This window comes from Dendrobates tinctorius, unplaced genomic scaffold (genome assembly GCF_039654945.1).
Source record: "Dendrobates tinctorius isolate UK_male_01 unplaced genomic scaffold, ASM3965494v1 ptg000211l, whole genome shotgun sequence".
Lineage (NCBI taxonomy): Eukaryota > Metazoa > Chordata > Amphibia > Anura > Dendrobatidae > Dendrobates > Dendrobates tinctorius.
The window spans coordinates 19673322-19689968 of NW_027361878.1; positions in this window are offsets into that span (position 1 = coordinate 19673322).

Consider the following 16647-nt stretch of genomic DNA (forward strand, 5'->3'; position numbering starts at 1 on the left):
ATGCTGGGGGTGATGATAATACGGCACTATAGTGCCAGGCACCAATGCTGGGGGTGATGAAAATACGACACTATAGTGCCAGGCGGCAATGCTGGGGTGATGATAATACGGCACTATAATGCCAGGCACCAATGCTGGGGGTGATGATACTACGACACTATAGTGCCAGGCGGCATTGCTGGGGGTGATAATACGGCACTATAGTGCCAGGCGGCAATGCTTGGGATGATGATAATACGGCACTATAGTGCCAGGCGGCAATGCTGGGGGTGATGATAATACGGCACTATAGAGCCAGGCGGCATTGCTGGGGGTGATGATGATACGGCACGCTAGTGCCAATTGGCAATGCTTGGGGTGATGATAATACGGCACTGTAGTTCCAGGCGGCAATGCTTGGGGTGATGATAATACGGCACTATAGTGCCAGGCGGCATTGCTGGGGGTGATGATAATACGGCACTGTAGTGCCAGGCGGCTATGCTTGGGGTGATGATAATACGGCACTATAGTGCCAGGCGGCATTGCTGGGGGTGATGATAATACGGCACTGTAGTGCCAGGCGGCAATGCTTGGGGTGATGATAATACGGCACTATAGTGCCAGGTGGCAATGCTGGGGGTGATGATAATATGGCACAATAGTTCCAGGCGGCAATGCTGGGGGTGATGATAATTCGGCACTATAGTGCTAGGCGGCAATGCTTGGGGTGATAATAATACGGCACTGTACTGCCAGGCACCAATGCTGGAGGTGATGATAATACGGCACTATAGTGCCAGGCGGCATTGCTGGGGGTGATGATAATACGGCACTATAGTGCCAGGCGGCAATCCTGGGGGTGATGATAATACGGCACTATAGTGCCAGGCGGCAATGCTTGGGGTGATGATAATACGGCACTATAGTGCCAGGCGGCATTGCTGGGGGTGATGATAATACGGCACTGTAGTGCCAGGCGGCTATGCTTGGGGTGATGATAATACGGCACTATAGTGCCAGGCGGCATTGCTGTGGGTGATGATAATACGGCACTGTAGTTCCAGGCGGCAATGCTTGGGGTGATGATAATACGGCACTATAGTGCCAGGCGGCAATGCTTGGGGTGATGATAATACGGCACTATAGTGCCAGGCGGCATTGCTGGGGGTTATGATAATACGGCACTGTAGTGCCAGGCGGCTATGCTTGGGGTGATGATAATACGGCACTATAGTGCCAGGCGGCATTGCTGGGGGTGATGATAATACGGCACTGTAGTGCCAGGCGGCAATGCTTGGGGTGATGATAATACGGCACTATAGTGCCAGGTGGCAATGCTGGGGGTGATGATAATATGGCACTATAGTTCCAGGCGGCAATGCTGGGGGTGATTATAATTCGGCACTATAGTGCTAGGCGGCAATGCTTGGGGTGATAATAATACGGCACTGTCCTGCCAGGCACCAATGCTGGAGGTGATGATAATACGGCACTATAGTGCCAGGCGGCATTGCTGGGGGTGATGATAATACGGCACTATAGTGCCAGGCGGCAATCCTTGGGGTGATGATAATACGGCACTATAGTGCCAGGCGGCAATGCTGGGGGTGATGATAATACGGCACTATAGTTCCAGGCGGCAATGCTGGGGGTGATGATAATACGGCGCTATAGTGCCAAGGCGGAAATCCTGGGGGTGATGATAATACGGCACTGTATTGCCAGGTAGCAATGCTGGGGGTGATGATAATACGACACTGTAGTGCGAGGCGGCAATGCAGGGGGTAATGATAATACGGCACTATAGTGCCAGGCGGCATTGCTGGGCGTGATGATAATACGGCACTGTAGTGCCAGGTAGCAATGCTGGGGGTGATAATATGACACAATAGTGCCAGGCAGCAATACTCGGGTGATGATAATACGACACTGTAGTGCCAGGCGGCAATGCTGGGGGTGATGATAATACGGCACTATAGTGCCAGGCGGCATTGCTGGGGGTGATGATAATACGACACTGTAGTGCCAGGCGGCAATGCTGGGGGTGATGATAATACGGCACTGTAGTGCCAGGCGGCATTGCTGGGGGTGATGATAATAATAATCTTTATTTTTATATAGCGCTAACATATTCCGCAGCGCTTTACAGTTTGCACACATTTTCATCACTGTCCCCGATGGGGCTCACAATCTAAATTCCCTATTAGTATGTCTTTGGAGTGTGGGAGGAAACCCACGCAAACACGGGGAGAACATACAAACTCCTTGCACTATAGTATTATCATCACCCCCAGCATTGCCGCCTGGTAATATAGTGCCGTATTATCATCTCCCCAGCATTGCCGCCTGGCACTATAGTGCCGTATTATCATCTCCCCAGCATTGCCGCCTGGCACTACAGTGCCGTATTATCATCACCCCCAGCATTGCCGCCTGGCATTGTAGTGACATATTATCATCACCCCCAGCATTGCCGCCTGGCACTATAGTGCCGTATTATCATCACCCCCAGCATTGTCGCCTGGCACTAAAGTGCCTTATTATTATCATCCCCATTATTGCCGCCTGGCACTACAGTGCCGTATTATCATGAACCCAAGCATTGCCGCTTGGCACTACAGTGCCGTATTATCATCAACCCAAGCATTGCCGCCTGGCACTACAGTGCCGTATTATCATCAACCCAAACATTGCCGCCTGGCACTACAGTGACGTATTATCATCACCCCAAGCATTGCCGCCTGGGACTATAGTGCCGTATTATCATCACTCCCAGCATTGCCGCCTGGCACTATAGTGCCGTATTATCATCACCCCCAGCATTGCCGCCTGGCAAAACAGTGCCGTATTATCATCACCCCCAGCATTGCCGCCTGGCACTATAGTGCCGTATTATCATCACCCCCAGCATTGCCGCCTGGCACTATAGTGCCGTATTATCATCACCCCCAGCATTGCCGCCTGGCACTATAGTGACGTATTATCATCACCTCCAGCATTGGTGCCTGGCACTATAGGGCCGTATTATCATCACCCCCAGCATTGCCGCCTGGCACTATAGTGCCGTATTATCATCACCCCCAGCATTGCCGCCTGGCACTATAGTGCCGTATTATCATCTCCCCCAGCATTGCCGCCTGGAACTATAGTGCCGTATTATCATCACCCCCAGCATTGCCGCCTGGCACTATAGTGCGTTTTATCATCAACGCCAGCATTGCCGCCTGACACTACAGTGCCGTATTATCATCACCCCCAGCATTGCCGCCTGGCACTACACTGCCGTATTATCATCACCCCCAGCATTGCCGCCTGGCACTATAGTGCCATATTATCATCACCGCCAGCATTGCCGCCTGGCACTACAGTGCCGTATTATCATCACCCGAAGCATTGCCGCCTGGCACTATAGTGCCGTATTATCATTACACCCAGCATTGCCGCCTGGCACTACAGTTCCGTATTATCATCACCCCCAGCATTGCCGCCTGGCACTTCAGTGCCGTATTATCATCACCCCAAACATTGCCGCCTGGCACTATAGTGCCGTATTATCATCACCCCCTGCATTGCCGCCTGGCACTATAGTGACGTATTTTCATCACCCCCAGCATTGCCGCCTGGCATTATAGTGCCGTATTATCATCACCCCCAGCTTTGCCGCCTGGCATTATAGTGCCATATTATCATCACCCCCAGCATTGACGCCTGGCACTAGAGTGCCGTATTATCATCACCCCCAGCATTGCCGCCTGGCACTATAGTGCCGTATTATCGTCACCCCCAGCATTGCCGCCTGGCACTATAGTGCTGTATTATCACCCCCAGCATTGCCGCATGGCACTATAGTGCCGTATTATCATCACCCCCAGCAATTCCGCTTGGCACTATAGTGCCGTATTATCATCACCCCCAGCAATGCCGCCTGGCACTATAGTGCCGTATTATCATCACACCCAGCATTGCCGCCTGGCACTATAGTGCCGTATTATCATCACCCCCAGCATTGCCGCCTGGCACTTCAGTGCCATAATTTCATCACCCCAAACATTGCCGCCTGGCACTATAGTGCCGTATTATCATCACCCCCAGCAATGCCGCCTGGCACTATAGTGCTGTATTTTCATCACCCCCAGCATTGCCGCCTGGCACTATAGTGCTGTATTATCATCACCCCCAGCATTGCCGCCTGGCACTATAGTGCCGTATTATCATCACCCCCAGCATTGCCGCCTGGCACTATAGTGCCGTATTATCATCACCCCCAGCATTGCCGCCTGGCACTATAGTGCTGTATTATCACCCCCAGCATTGCTGCATGGCACTACATTGCCGTATTATCATCACCCCCAGCATTGCCGCCTGGCACTATAGTGCCGTATTATCATCACCCCCAGCATTGCCACCTGGTACTATAGTGCCGTGTTATCATCACTCCTAGCATTACCGCCTGGCGCTATAGTGCCGTATTATCATCACCCCCAGCAATGCCGCCTGGCACTATAGTGCCGTCTTATCATCACCCCCAGCAATGCCGCCTGGCACTATTGTGCCGTATTATCATCACCCCCAGCAGTGCCGCCTGGCACTATAGTGCCGTATTATCATCACCCCTAGCATTGCCGCCTGGCACTATAGTGCCGTATTATCATCACCCCCAGCATTGCCGCCTGGCACTTCAGTGCCGTATTATCATCACCCCCAGCATTGCCGCCTGGCACTTCAGTGCCGTATTATCATTACCCCAAGCATTGCCGCCTGACACTACAGTGCCGTATTATCATCACCCCCAGCATTGCCGCCTGGCACTTCAGTGACGTATTATCATCACCCCAAGCATTGCAGCCTGGCACTACAGTGCCGTATTATCATCACCCCCAGCATTGCTGCCTGGCACTATAGTGCCGTATTATCATCACCCCCAGCATTTCCGCCTGGCACTATAGTGCCGTATCATCATCGCCCCCAGCATTGCCGCCGGGCACTATAGTGCCGTATTATCATCACCCCCAGCATTGCCGCCTGGCACTACAGTGCCGTATTATCATCACCCCCAGCATTGCCGCCTGGCACTATAGTGCCGTTTTATCATCACCCCCAGTATTGCCGCCTGGCACTATAGTGCCGTATTATCATCACCCCCAGCATTGCCGCCTGGCACTATAGTGCCGTATTATCATCACCCCCAGCATTGCCGCCTGGCACTATAGTGCCGTATTATCATCACCTCCAGCATTGGTGCCTGGCACTATAGGGCCGTATTATCATCACCCCCAGCATTGCCGCCTGGCACTATAGTGCCGTATTATCATCACCCCCAGCATTGCCGCCTGGCACTATAGTGCCGTATTATCATCTCCCCCAGCATTGCCGCTTGGCACTATAGTGCCATATTATCATCACCCCCAGCATTGCCGCCTGGCACTATAGTGCGTTTTATCATCACCGCCAGCATTGCCGCCTGGCACTACAGTGCCGTATTATCATCACCCCCAGCATTGCCGCCTGGCACTATAGTGCTGTATTATCATCACCCCCAGCATTGCCGCCTCTCATTATAGTGCTGTATTATCATCACCGCCAGCATTGCCGCCTGGCACTACAGTGCCGTATTATCATCACCCCCAGCATTGCCGCCTGGCACTATAGTGCTGTATTATCATCACCCCCAGCATTGCCGCCTGGCATTATAGTGCTGTATTATCATCACCCCCAGCATTGCCGCCTGGCACTATAGTGCTGTATCATCACCCCCAGCATTGCCACCTGGCACTTCAGTGCCGTATTATCATCACCCCCAGCTTTGCCGCCTGGCATTATAGTGCCATATTATCATCACCCCCAGCATTGACGCCTGGCACTAGAGTGCCGTATTATCATCACCCCCCGCATTGCCGCCTGGCACTATAGTGCCGTATTATCATCACCCCAAGCATTGCCGCCTGGCACTACATTGCCGTATTATCATCAACCCAAGCATTGCCGCCTGGCACTACAGTGCCGTATTATCATCAACCCAAGCATTGCCGCCTGGCACTACAGTGACGTATTATCATCACCCCAAGCATTGCCGCCTGGCACTATAGTGCTGTATTATCATCACTCCCAGCATTGCCGCCTGGCACTATAGTGCCGTATTATCATCACCCCCAGCATTGCTGCCTGGCACTATAGTGCTGTATTATCATCACTCCCAGCATTGCCGCCTGGCACTATAGTGCCGTATTATCATCACCCCCAGCATTGCCGCCTGGCACTACAGTGCCGTATTATCATCACCCCCAGCATTGCCGCCTGGCACTATAGTGCCGTTTTATCATCACCCCCAGCATTGCCGCCTGGCACTATAGTGCCGTATTATCATCACCCCCAGCATTGCCGCCTGGCACTATAGTGCCGTATTATCATCACCCCCAGCATTGCCGCCTGGCACTATAGTGACGTATTATCATCACCTCCAGCATTGGTGCCTGGCACTATAGGGCCGTATTATCATCACCCCCAGCATTGCCGCCTGGCACTATAGTGCCGTATTATCATCACCCCCAGCATTGCCGCCTGGCACTATAGTGCCGTATTATCATCTCCCCCAGCATTGCTACCTGACACTATAGTGCCGTATTATCATCACCCCCAGCATTGCCGCCTGGCACTATAGTGCGTTTTATCATCACCGCCAGCATTGCCGCCTGGCACTACAGTGCCGTATTATCATCACCCCCAGCATTGCCGCCTGGCACTACACTGCCGTATTATCATCACCCCCAGCATTGCCGCCTGGCACTATAGTGCTGTATTATCATCACCCCCAGCATTGCCGCCTGGCACTATAGTGCCGTATTATCATCACCCCCAGCATTGCCGCCTGGCACTATAGTGCCGTATTATCATCACCGCCAGCATTGCCGCCTGGCACTACACTGCCGTATTATCATCACCCCCAGCATTGCCACCTGGCACTATAGTGCTGTATTATCATCACCCCCAGCATTGCCGCCTGGCACTATAGTGCCGTATTATCATCACCCCCAGCATTGCCGCCTGGCACTATAGTGCCGTATTATCATCACCCCCAGCATTGCCGCCTGGCACTACACTGCCGTATTATCATCACCCCCAGCATTGCCGCCTGGCACTATAGTGCTGTATTATCATCACCCCCAGCATTGCCGCCTGGCACTGTAGTGCTGTATTATCATCACCCCCAGCATTGCCGCCTGGCACTATAGTGCCGTATTATCATCACCGCCAGCATTGCCGCCTGGCACTACAGTGCCGTATTATCATCACCCGAAGCATTGCCGCCTGGCACTATAGTGCCGTATTATCATTACCCACAGCATTGCCGCCTGGCACTACAGTGTCGTATTATCATCACCCCCAGCATTGCCGCCTGGCACTATAGTGCTGTATTATCATCATCCACAGCATTGACGCCTGGCACTATAGTGCCGTATTATCATCACCCCCAGCATTGACGCCTGGCACTACATGCCGTATTATCTTCACCCCCAGCATTGCCACCTGGCACTTCAGTGTCGTATTATCATCACCCCAAACATTGCCGCCTGGCACTATAGTGCAGTATTATCATCACCCCCTGCATTGCCGCCTGGCACTATAGTGACGTATTTTCATCACCCCCAGCATTGCCGCCTGGCATTATAGTGCCGTATTATCATCACCCCCAGCTTTGCCACCTGGCATTATAGTGCCATATTATCATCACCCCCAGCATTGACGCCTGGCACTAGAGTGCCGTATTATCATCACCCCCAGCATTGCCGCCTGGCACTATAGTGCCGTATTATCATCACCCCCAGCATTGCCGCCTGGCACTATAGTGCTGTATTATCACCCCCAGCATTGCCGCATGGCACTATAGTGCCATATTATCATCACCCCCAGCATTGCCGCCTGGCACTATAGTGCCGTGTTATCATCACTCCTAGCATTGTCGCCTGGCACTATAGTGCCGTATTATCATCACCTCCAGCATTGCCGCCTGGCACTATAGTGCCGTATTATCATCACCCCCTGCATTGCCGCCTGGCACTATTGTGTGTATTATCATCGCCCCCAGCATTGCCGCCGGGCACTATAGTGTCGTATTATCATCACCCCCAGCATTGTCACCTGGCACTATAGTGTCGTATTATCATCACCCCCAGCAAGGCCGCCTGGCACTATAGTGTTGTATTATCATCCCCAGCATTGCCGACTGGCACTATAGTGCGGTATTATCATTACCCCAAGCATTGCCGCCTGGCATTATCATGCCGTATTATCATCACCCCCATCATTGCCACCTGGCAGTATAGCGCGATATAATCATCATCCCAAGCATTGCCGCCTGGCACTATAGTGCCGTATTATCATCACCCCCAGCATTGCCGCCTGGCACTATAGTGCTGTATTATCATCACACCTAGCATTGCCAACTGGCACTACAGTGCCGTATTATCACCTCAAGCATTGCCGCCTGGCACTATAGTGCCGTATTATCATTTCCCCAGCATTGCCGCCTGGCAGTATAGTGTTGTATTATCATCACCCCCAGCATTGTTGCCTGGCACTATAGTGCCGTATTATCATCGCCCCAGCATTGCCGCCTGGCAGTATAGTGCCGTATTATCATCACCCCCGGGTGCCAGTAAGGTTGGGGGAATAGATTTGCACATGGGCCCACCGGGGGATTCCCCTGTTACCCTATGGGCCAGTCCGAGCCTGTATGGGAGCCATAAATGAGCATGACGTTCTCCGCACACTCTTATTCCAGATTTGCAGGGATTTATTTCAAGTCAAAGCAGGCAAAAATGCTATACAACCGCTCTGCCCACCAAATCTGAGACAAAGATGGAGTGCAGGGCGGTGATCACCATTTTACATTAACCTTTTTGGTGCTGTTTGGCTGAATAACAGTTTCTGTCCAATCAATGCCAAAGGGGTTAATCAGGTGAGGTGACATCGCAATCAACCCACCCATTGTGACCGCTGTGATTTTTGTTGTGTCACACAGCACCGATCACAGCATGTCACTTTTTTTTTTTTTTTACTAACTTTGTCACATTGCTGTGATTCTCTGGCAGAACTGACCAGCCAATCACAGCAGTCGCTAATATGGGGGGATGGTACAGACCCCTGGGGTGAGGTGCAGGGATGTTTGCTGTCAGTGACAGCAGCCATCTTAACCCGGTCACCGCACGATGCAGCATGGTGACCGTAAATAGCAGCGCCTTACTAGTACTGCGGTTTGCAGTACTAGTATGGCAAATGTAGGGAAGGGGTTAAATATATCTCGCTAGGAATGCTTTACTCCACCATAGGTGGGTGCGTTTGTTGAGTAATTCCTTGTATTTATTAGTTAAATCAGTAGTGTCCCTGGATTTCAAGTCTAAAAAACTACCCGATCCCTCACTAAAGACCTTGTCCAATCGTGTAAGCCGCGCTTTTTCATGTTTGCGGTAATCCATCTGTTCTGAGATGGTTACTGTGAAAACACAGAGCATAACGACATGATATCGTCAAAATAGAAAACCTATTAAAGATCAAGAATATACAGTATCATAAGGTCCTATGCCTTGTTTAACCCCTTCCCGCAAACAGCAGTACTAGTATGGCGCAGTGATCGCACGGCCTCACTCTGAGGACTCCGGTGATCGGGTGCAGGTGTCAGCTGTATGTGACAGCTGACACCCTGCAGCAACGCCCACGATCGGTGCTAGGACCGATCGTGGGCATGTAACCACTGATGCCGCTGTCAGTAGTGACAGCGACCTAGAGGGGCATCGCGCAGGGAGGGGTCTTTTATTACATGGATGATCTAGGCATTGCACTATTGTGCACAATAAAGATTTTAACGAATTAAAAATAAATCCAACTGATCACATCCCCAGGGATACCCCTAATAGAGTACAGAAATTACATAGGAAAGAAATATGCTGGATATACAGAGTTAATACCATAAAACCGCATGGTCTAAATGAAATTACAGAGGAGTTTTTTATAATAATTCTCATCCCTTGTAGCGAATAATATTTATTATTTCTTTTAATCAGTGCTGTGTATGTGACTTCTATAAGAGATTGTAAATGATTTTATATGGATTTGTCAATGATATTATATCATGTTCATATACTCATCTGATACAACGGATCTTCCATTGTTAGTACCACTTCAAACTACGACTTTCAATGTAAATGGTTGTTCTAAATGAATTGCTTATAAATAATGATATTGTAGACATTTGAACAAGGGGTTCCTGGTGTAACGTGTGAGGTGCGGGCTGTTTTTTAGCTGTTGTTTTTGCCTGGTGCGCTGCTGGGGATTGATCTCCGGTCCTCTTTGCTCTTTCCTTTTGTGACCTTTTCCTCTGCTCCATTATTCCTGATGGTGGTAATCTCAACCTTTTAAATAAATTTTTTTTATTTCAAATCACTAATTTTTTATTCAAAATCATCAATTATTATTTTAACTAGTTTTCCGATCTCGAGTTGTGGCTCATTCATTAGATGGGTCTGTGAAACTCGGTCCATACGTAATTTTTTGGAGCAAGTTCTTGCCTGCAGTTGCTCCTTTTCGTTCTTCTTTCTTTTTATTTTCTTCTTTTAAATAAATTCTATAAATCTCTAGAATCTATTTTGTTCCTTTTGACTGTGTTGAATGTTACAACCTGAACTGTCATGTGCTGTGCTAAGTGTCAGAGTCATGAGCTTTGACACTGCTGGACATGTGATTCCCTTTGGCGCCAGATTTGAATGTGGAATCTATTTTAACAGTATGAGGTCATATTGTAGGATTATAGCAGCTCCTGATGAAGGAGTCCTGTAGACTTCGAAACGTGTTGAGAGAGTAAAACGCCATTCTTCACCTTCTACACGTCTGGACCGTTATTTGTACAGCAGCGCGGATGATAACCACAAATCCTCCTGGTTTAATGCTAAAATTCCAGTTGAGAGATGTAAGAAGCTTGTGGATGGTTATAGGAAGTGATTGATTGCAGTTATTTACTCCGAAAGGTGTGCAACTAAATATTAATTTGAGGGCGCCAACAATTTTGTCCAGCTCATTTTGGGGGTTTTGTATGAAATTATGTCCAATTTGTTTTTTTTCTCTGATTTTTTTTATGTTGTTCCAATACACACAAAGGAAATAAACGTGTGTATAACGAAACATGTGTAATGGCGATAATATTCTGGGAGAAATACTTCATTTTCTGGAACAATTTCAAGGATGCTAAAACGTTTGGCCATGATTGTATGTACTGCAGATGCACTGCATGATGACATCACAATAGAACCCTCTGTGACTCGCTGATTCACAATGACTTAGAATACTTGGTGCCACGCTGATGACATCACACAATAGAACCCTCTGAGACACACTGATGATGTCACAATTGACCACAGCGTAAAACTATGTGCAACGGTCTGATCCCAGTGATTTTCTATTGTGCATTGCAGTCACGAGTTGTGTCTTGCAAAGTCTGATATAGAAAGCGATATTTATTTATTATTATCAAGCGATAAGAGAGAGAGAAGAGAGAGAGGAGAAGAGAGAGAGGAGAAGGAAGAGAGAGAAGAGAGAGAAGAGAGAGAAGAGAGAAAGGTAAGTCTGAACTTAATCTAATGAGTTATGTGAGTCTTTCCCAGGGGGAGACACGACCAACAGATAATTATAGAGGGACAGATATAGATTTCCCTATAGAATCATCGCCAATAACAGGAGAGACACATTCTTGTAATCGGCATTAACTGTTTCAGGAAAAGGTCAATATTTCTTCTTCTTCATTTCTCTGATCTCACAGTCAGGTGAAAGCTTGTTTTTTGCGAGATGAGTTGTTGTTTTGAAGAACACCATTCATTTTACCTTTGAAAAAAAAGTTTGCTTTTGTGGACACATTCATGCAAAATATGTATGTTTTTATCTCTTTATGTTTTAATTAGGAACAGGAGATGATTGAAATTTTTATATTTTATTATTTGTATTTTTTTCTTCACCTTTATGTTGATTTTTACCTTATGTTTTTAGTCCCACTAAAGGATGTAAACCTATAATTGTTTGATTGTTTATACTATATACTACAATAACACAGTATTGCAGTATATATAGAAATTAATGTTCCTCCTTATGGATTGACACATTAATGATAGATAGATAGATAGATGGATAGATAGATAGGTAGATATGGGATTTATAGTGCTTCACCACTGATAAAGCTATTATCTTATTTTAGTACCGTATATACTCGAGTATAAGACGAGGCCCCTAATTTTGTCACAAAAAACGTATTGACTCGAGTGTAAGCCTAGGGTGGGAAATGCAGAAGCTACTGGTAAATTTCATAAATAAAAATAGATACCAATAATAGTGAAATTAATTGAGACATCAGTAGGTTAAATGTTTTTAAATATCCATATTTAATCAGGAGTCCCATATAATGCTCCATACAGTTCATGATGGCCCCATAAGATGCTCCATACAAAATACGCCCTATATAATGCGCAATACAGTTCATGATGGCCCCATAAGATGGTCCATACAAAATACGCCCCATATAATGCTCCATAAAGTTCACGATGGACCCCGTAAGATGCTCCATACAAAAATATGCCCCATATAATGCGACACAATTGTTAATGATGGCCCCATAAAATGCTCCATATTAAAATATTCCCCATATAATGCTGCACAAAGGTTAATGATGGCCCCATAAGATGCTCCATATTAAAATATTCCCTGATGGGGACAGGTGAATATTGCATGGCTCACGGCCCCCCCAGTCCTAATCACCATCCAGACACTGCTACATCTCAGTCCCTGCATCTCCGTCCAGGTGCCGGCATCTCTCTTCCTGTCTTCCGGTGCTGAGTGGTCACGTGGTACCGCTCATTAAAGTAATGAATATGCGCTTCACACCTATGTGAGTGGAGACACGTGCATATTCATTACTTTAATGAGTGGTACCAAGTGACCGCTCAGCACTGGAACGAAGACAGGAAGAGAGATGCTGGAGCCCGGACTGAGATGCAGGGACTGATATGCAGCGATGAGGCCAGGAGGGTGAGTATGATGTCTTCTGCTCCCCCATCCCCCCTCCCCCACCGGCAATGACTCATGTATAAGCCGAGAGGGGTATGAAAACACGCTGAAAAGCACAAAAAAGTGCTGAAAATCTCAGCTTATACACGAGTATATACAGTATGTTTGTGCCGCTAAAGTTGTGAAAGTACATGTTTGTATACATATAGGTCAGTATGAGAGTATATGTGTATATACATATATATATACATGATTGTGCCCAGGGGTGAACACTGACAGCTTGGGACCCCTGTTCAAGAAATATGTCTGGGCCTCCCTCCTTTTTTTTACAACAAAGTACTTGTACTTTACATGTCAAATTCTCTTGTTATCTTTGTTATTTTCTGTTTTATTATATACCGTCCTCTCTTGTTAGATAATGTAATGCAATGACGGGTGATGGAGCATGGGAAAGCTTCTATTCTGATGGAGGAGCTGATGGACTGGTCTTCTAGTCAGATGCTGCCCCATCAGCAGTCATTTTATATCTAATAAGAGAGGACTATGTGCTAGGGAGAAGGCGCTGTGACTAACAAAAATAATGAGAATACGCTCTGTAAAGGACGGTGCTATTTATAATAAGTCATGACACTAAGTAATAATGTGATAGCACTGAACATTACAGAGAACACTATATAATAAGGGACAGTGTCATACATAGCTACAGAGGATGCTACATAATAGACGGCGCCATATATAACTAGAGGGTGCTATATAATAAGCGACGGCGCCATATATAACTAGAGGATGCTATATAATTAGGGACAGCGCCATATATAACTAGAGAGGATGCTATGTAATAAGAGATGGCGTTTAATTACATAGTTTACTCTTTTATTATATAAAAGGGGTATTCCCATCTCCACGATCCTATCTCAATATGCAGTAGGTGTAGAAATATTAGCAAATACCTCCAGTTAGGAATGTTGCATATGACATCACAATGGCTTAGAACCCCCGGTGACAGTCTTATGATGTCACAATTGGTGGTCCCTGCGTATACCTATGGACTGCATGATGACATCACAATGACTTAGAACCCTACGTGACAGGCTGATGATGTCACAATTGGCGGTCCCTGTGTATACCTATGGGTGACGGCCTGACCCCAGTCACTTTCTATTGTGCATTGCAGTCACGATTTGTGTGTTGCAAAATTTGTTATAGAAAGCGTTAATTATTTATTATTATCAGCGCCCTCCGTTAGAGAGAGAGAAACGTAAGTCTGAACTTAGCCTAAAGAGTTATAGGAGTCTTTCCCAGGGGGAGACACAACCTGCAGTTGATTATAGAGAGACAGATATAGATTTCCCTATAGAATTATTGATTCTTACCTTATTTTTTAGTTCCCCTAGGGGACTTTAACTTATTATTCTTTGCTTATTATGCCATACACTGCATTATCACTGAGCACCACAGACTGAGACTAATGTAATATTTGTACCATCTTCTGTGTTTTTCTCCAGTGTTTGCAGGGCTCTGTGAACATGACATCTCTCAGTGATTTCACCAAAGTGCCAATTTTAGCTGATGATGTGAAAATAGACATTGACTGTAAAGAGAAGGATGAAAACGGCGAAACACAGGACCTGCACGAGCGGACGGGAGTTTCCAGCAGACGTTCCATCAGCACTGTAGTCATTCTATCCTGCATTAATATAGTTAACACCATGGCTTTCTTCATTGTTGTAGGTAGGTAGGGGCACAGCGGGTTATGTCGGTGGGGCAGGGTGTATAAAGCCCCTCACTGCAACATAAAAGGAAAGAAATCTTCATGGCCAACGAGAAGGCTCGTTAGTTGCTGTGACGTCTCTTCCTGCACTTCTCTGATTACAATAATCACTTGTGTTCCTCTTTTTGTTTTGGCAGGAGCGATGCCTTACCTGAAAGTCGCCTTTAAAATGGATGACAATGGATCCAGCTTTACAAAATCAGGTAACATTTCAATATAAAATCTTATTCTAAAGTGACGAGGACGGGAGAAGTGCTTAAGTGCAACAGTCTAAAAAATCCTCAAATTTAAAAAAATGCAATAATATAGAATTGTTTTTCTTGACCTCTTGTTTTTTCCCTTCCCATTCTAGCATTCACAGTCAGCAATGTCGTGTTTGGTCTAGTCTTTGGATACCTGGGAGACCGCTGGAGCAGGAAACGCATTGCGTGTACAGGCATGGCCGTCCGGTCAGCCATAAGTATCGGCAGGATCTTCGTTCCCAATGAGGTAAACTGAACATGAATTGAACCTGTCAGGTCCTCCACACCCTCCAACCAGCAGCACTCACTTATCTAGGAGTAAATTCCTGCCTCACCAGCCCTGTAGAATGTTTATCTGTAAAAATGAGGTTAATAAAGCCTTCATATTGTCCCCATTTCCTGTGATAATGGGGGCGCTGACTAGTTGTTGGGTCGTTAGTTGCCCCAGACTAGTCAGCCCTCTTCATGTTATCACGCCCCTGTGGGATTGATAACATAATTTGCAGGAGTTTTTGTCATCGCCAGCTCCTGCACATCCCGCACACGCGCGCTGCACATTTCGGCAGCGTCACTGCACCTCTGCAGCTGGGTGTACGCTACCTGGCTTCAGACGTGCACTGCCCATGACCGGGAGCCATAGTTTGAACTGACGGCCATGCGCACTGCACCTTTGAAGCTGGAGAACTGTACGCCCAGGTCATGGCCGGAAGCTCAGAAGATGACTTCCGGTCATGCGCCTCTGATGCCAGGAAGCATCTGTGGATCTCGATGCCATCATGGAGCGCAATGCACGGAGAGGCCGCGGGTCTCCTGACCCGATCATCACCATCACGCTGTCTGTGCATTGTAGTCCATGATCGGACCATGATCCACAGACGTCTGCAGGAGCTGTAAAGCCTCTCACCTGTTTGTATCTAGATCAGTATTTGCAAACCACAAGCAGGAGCGGCTCAAAATTAGGGAAAGTTACAAATCTTTCTATTATGGTATTTCTTTAGATGTGTAAGAAAACGTTCTTGAATAGTCACTGAATATCTTTCTGTGTTTTCACAGTATTTTCCAGTTTTTCTGTTGATGAATGGACTGCTGGGAGCAGCACAGGCAAGCTTTAGAATTACTGCCCCCTCAATCATTGCCGACCTGTATGTGGGAGACCGGCGCAGCCGCGCACTTTACTGCTATTACGTGGCAGGATTTATTGGCAGGTGAGTGTGGACCTATTGATTAGAGGAATTCCGACAAGGCGGACTTGTGGACTTTCTCCGGCCGCCCAGATTGTGCTCTGCAGATGCATGCATGTACAAGACATATGGATGGCATCTTACAAAACCCCCCGCAAGTAATGAGGAATCCTTAATCAGAAAGAAGGAGCCGGAGAAAGACACTCGCACATGTATATGTTTCTGTGTGTGCAGAAATGATGACAACTTTGTTTTTGTTTATTACAGTGGTCTTGGTTACATCATTGGCTCTGAAGTTACAAGGGCATTCTCTGGCGACTGGCGAATAGCCTTTCTGGTAAGTAATAGGTCTGAGGGATCTTGTGGACAAACTGTGAATCTTAATTATAACTCCTATATGGTTTTAAAGGGAATCTGCCAGTATATTTTT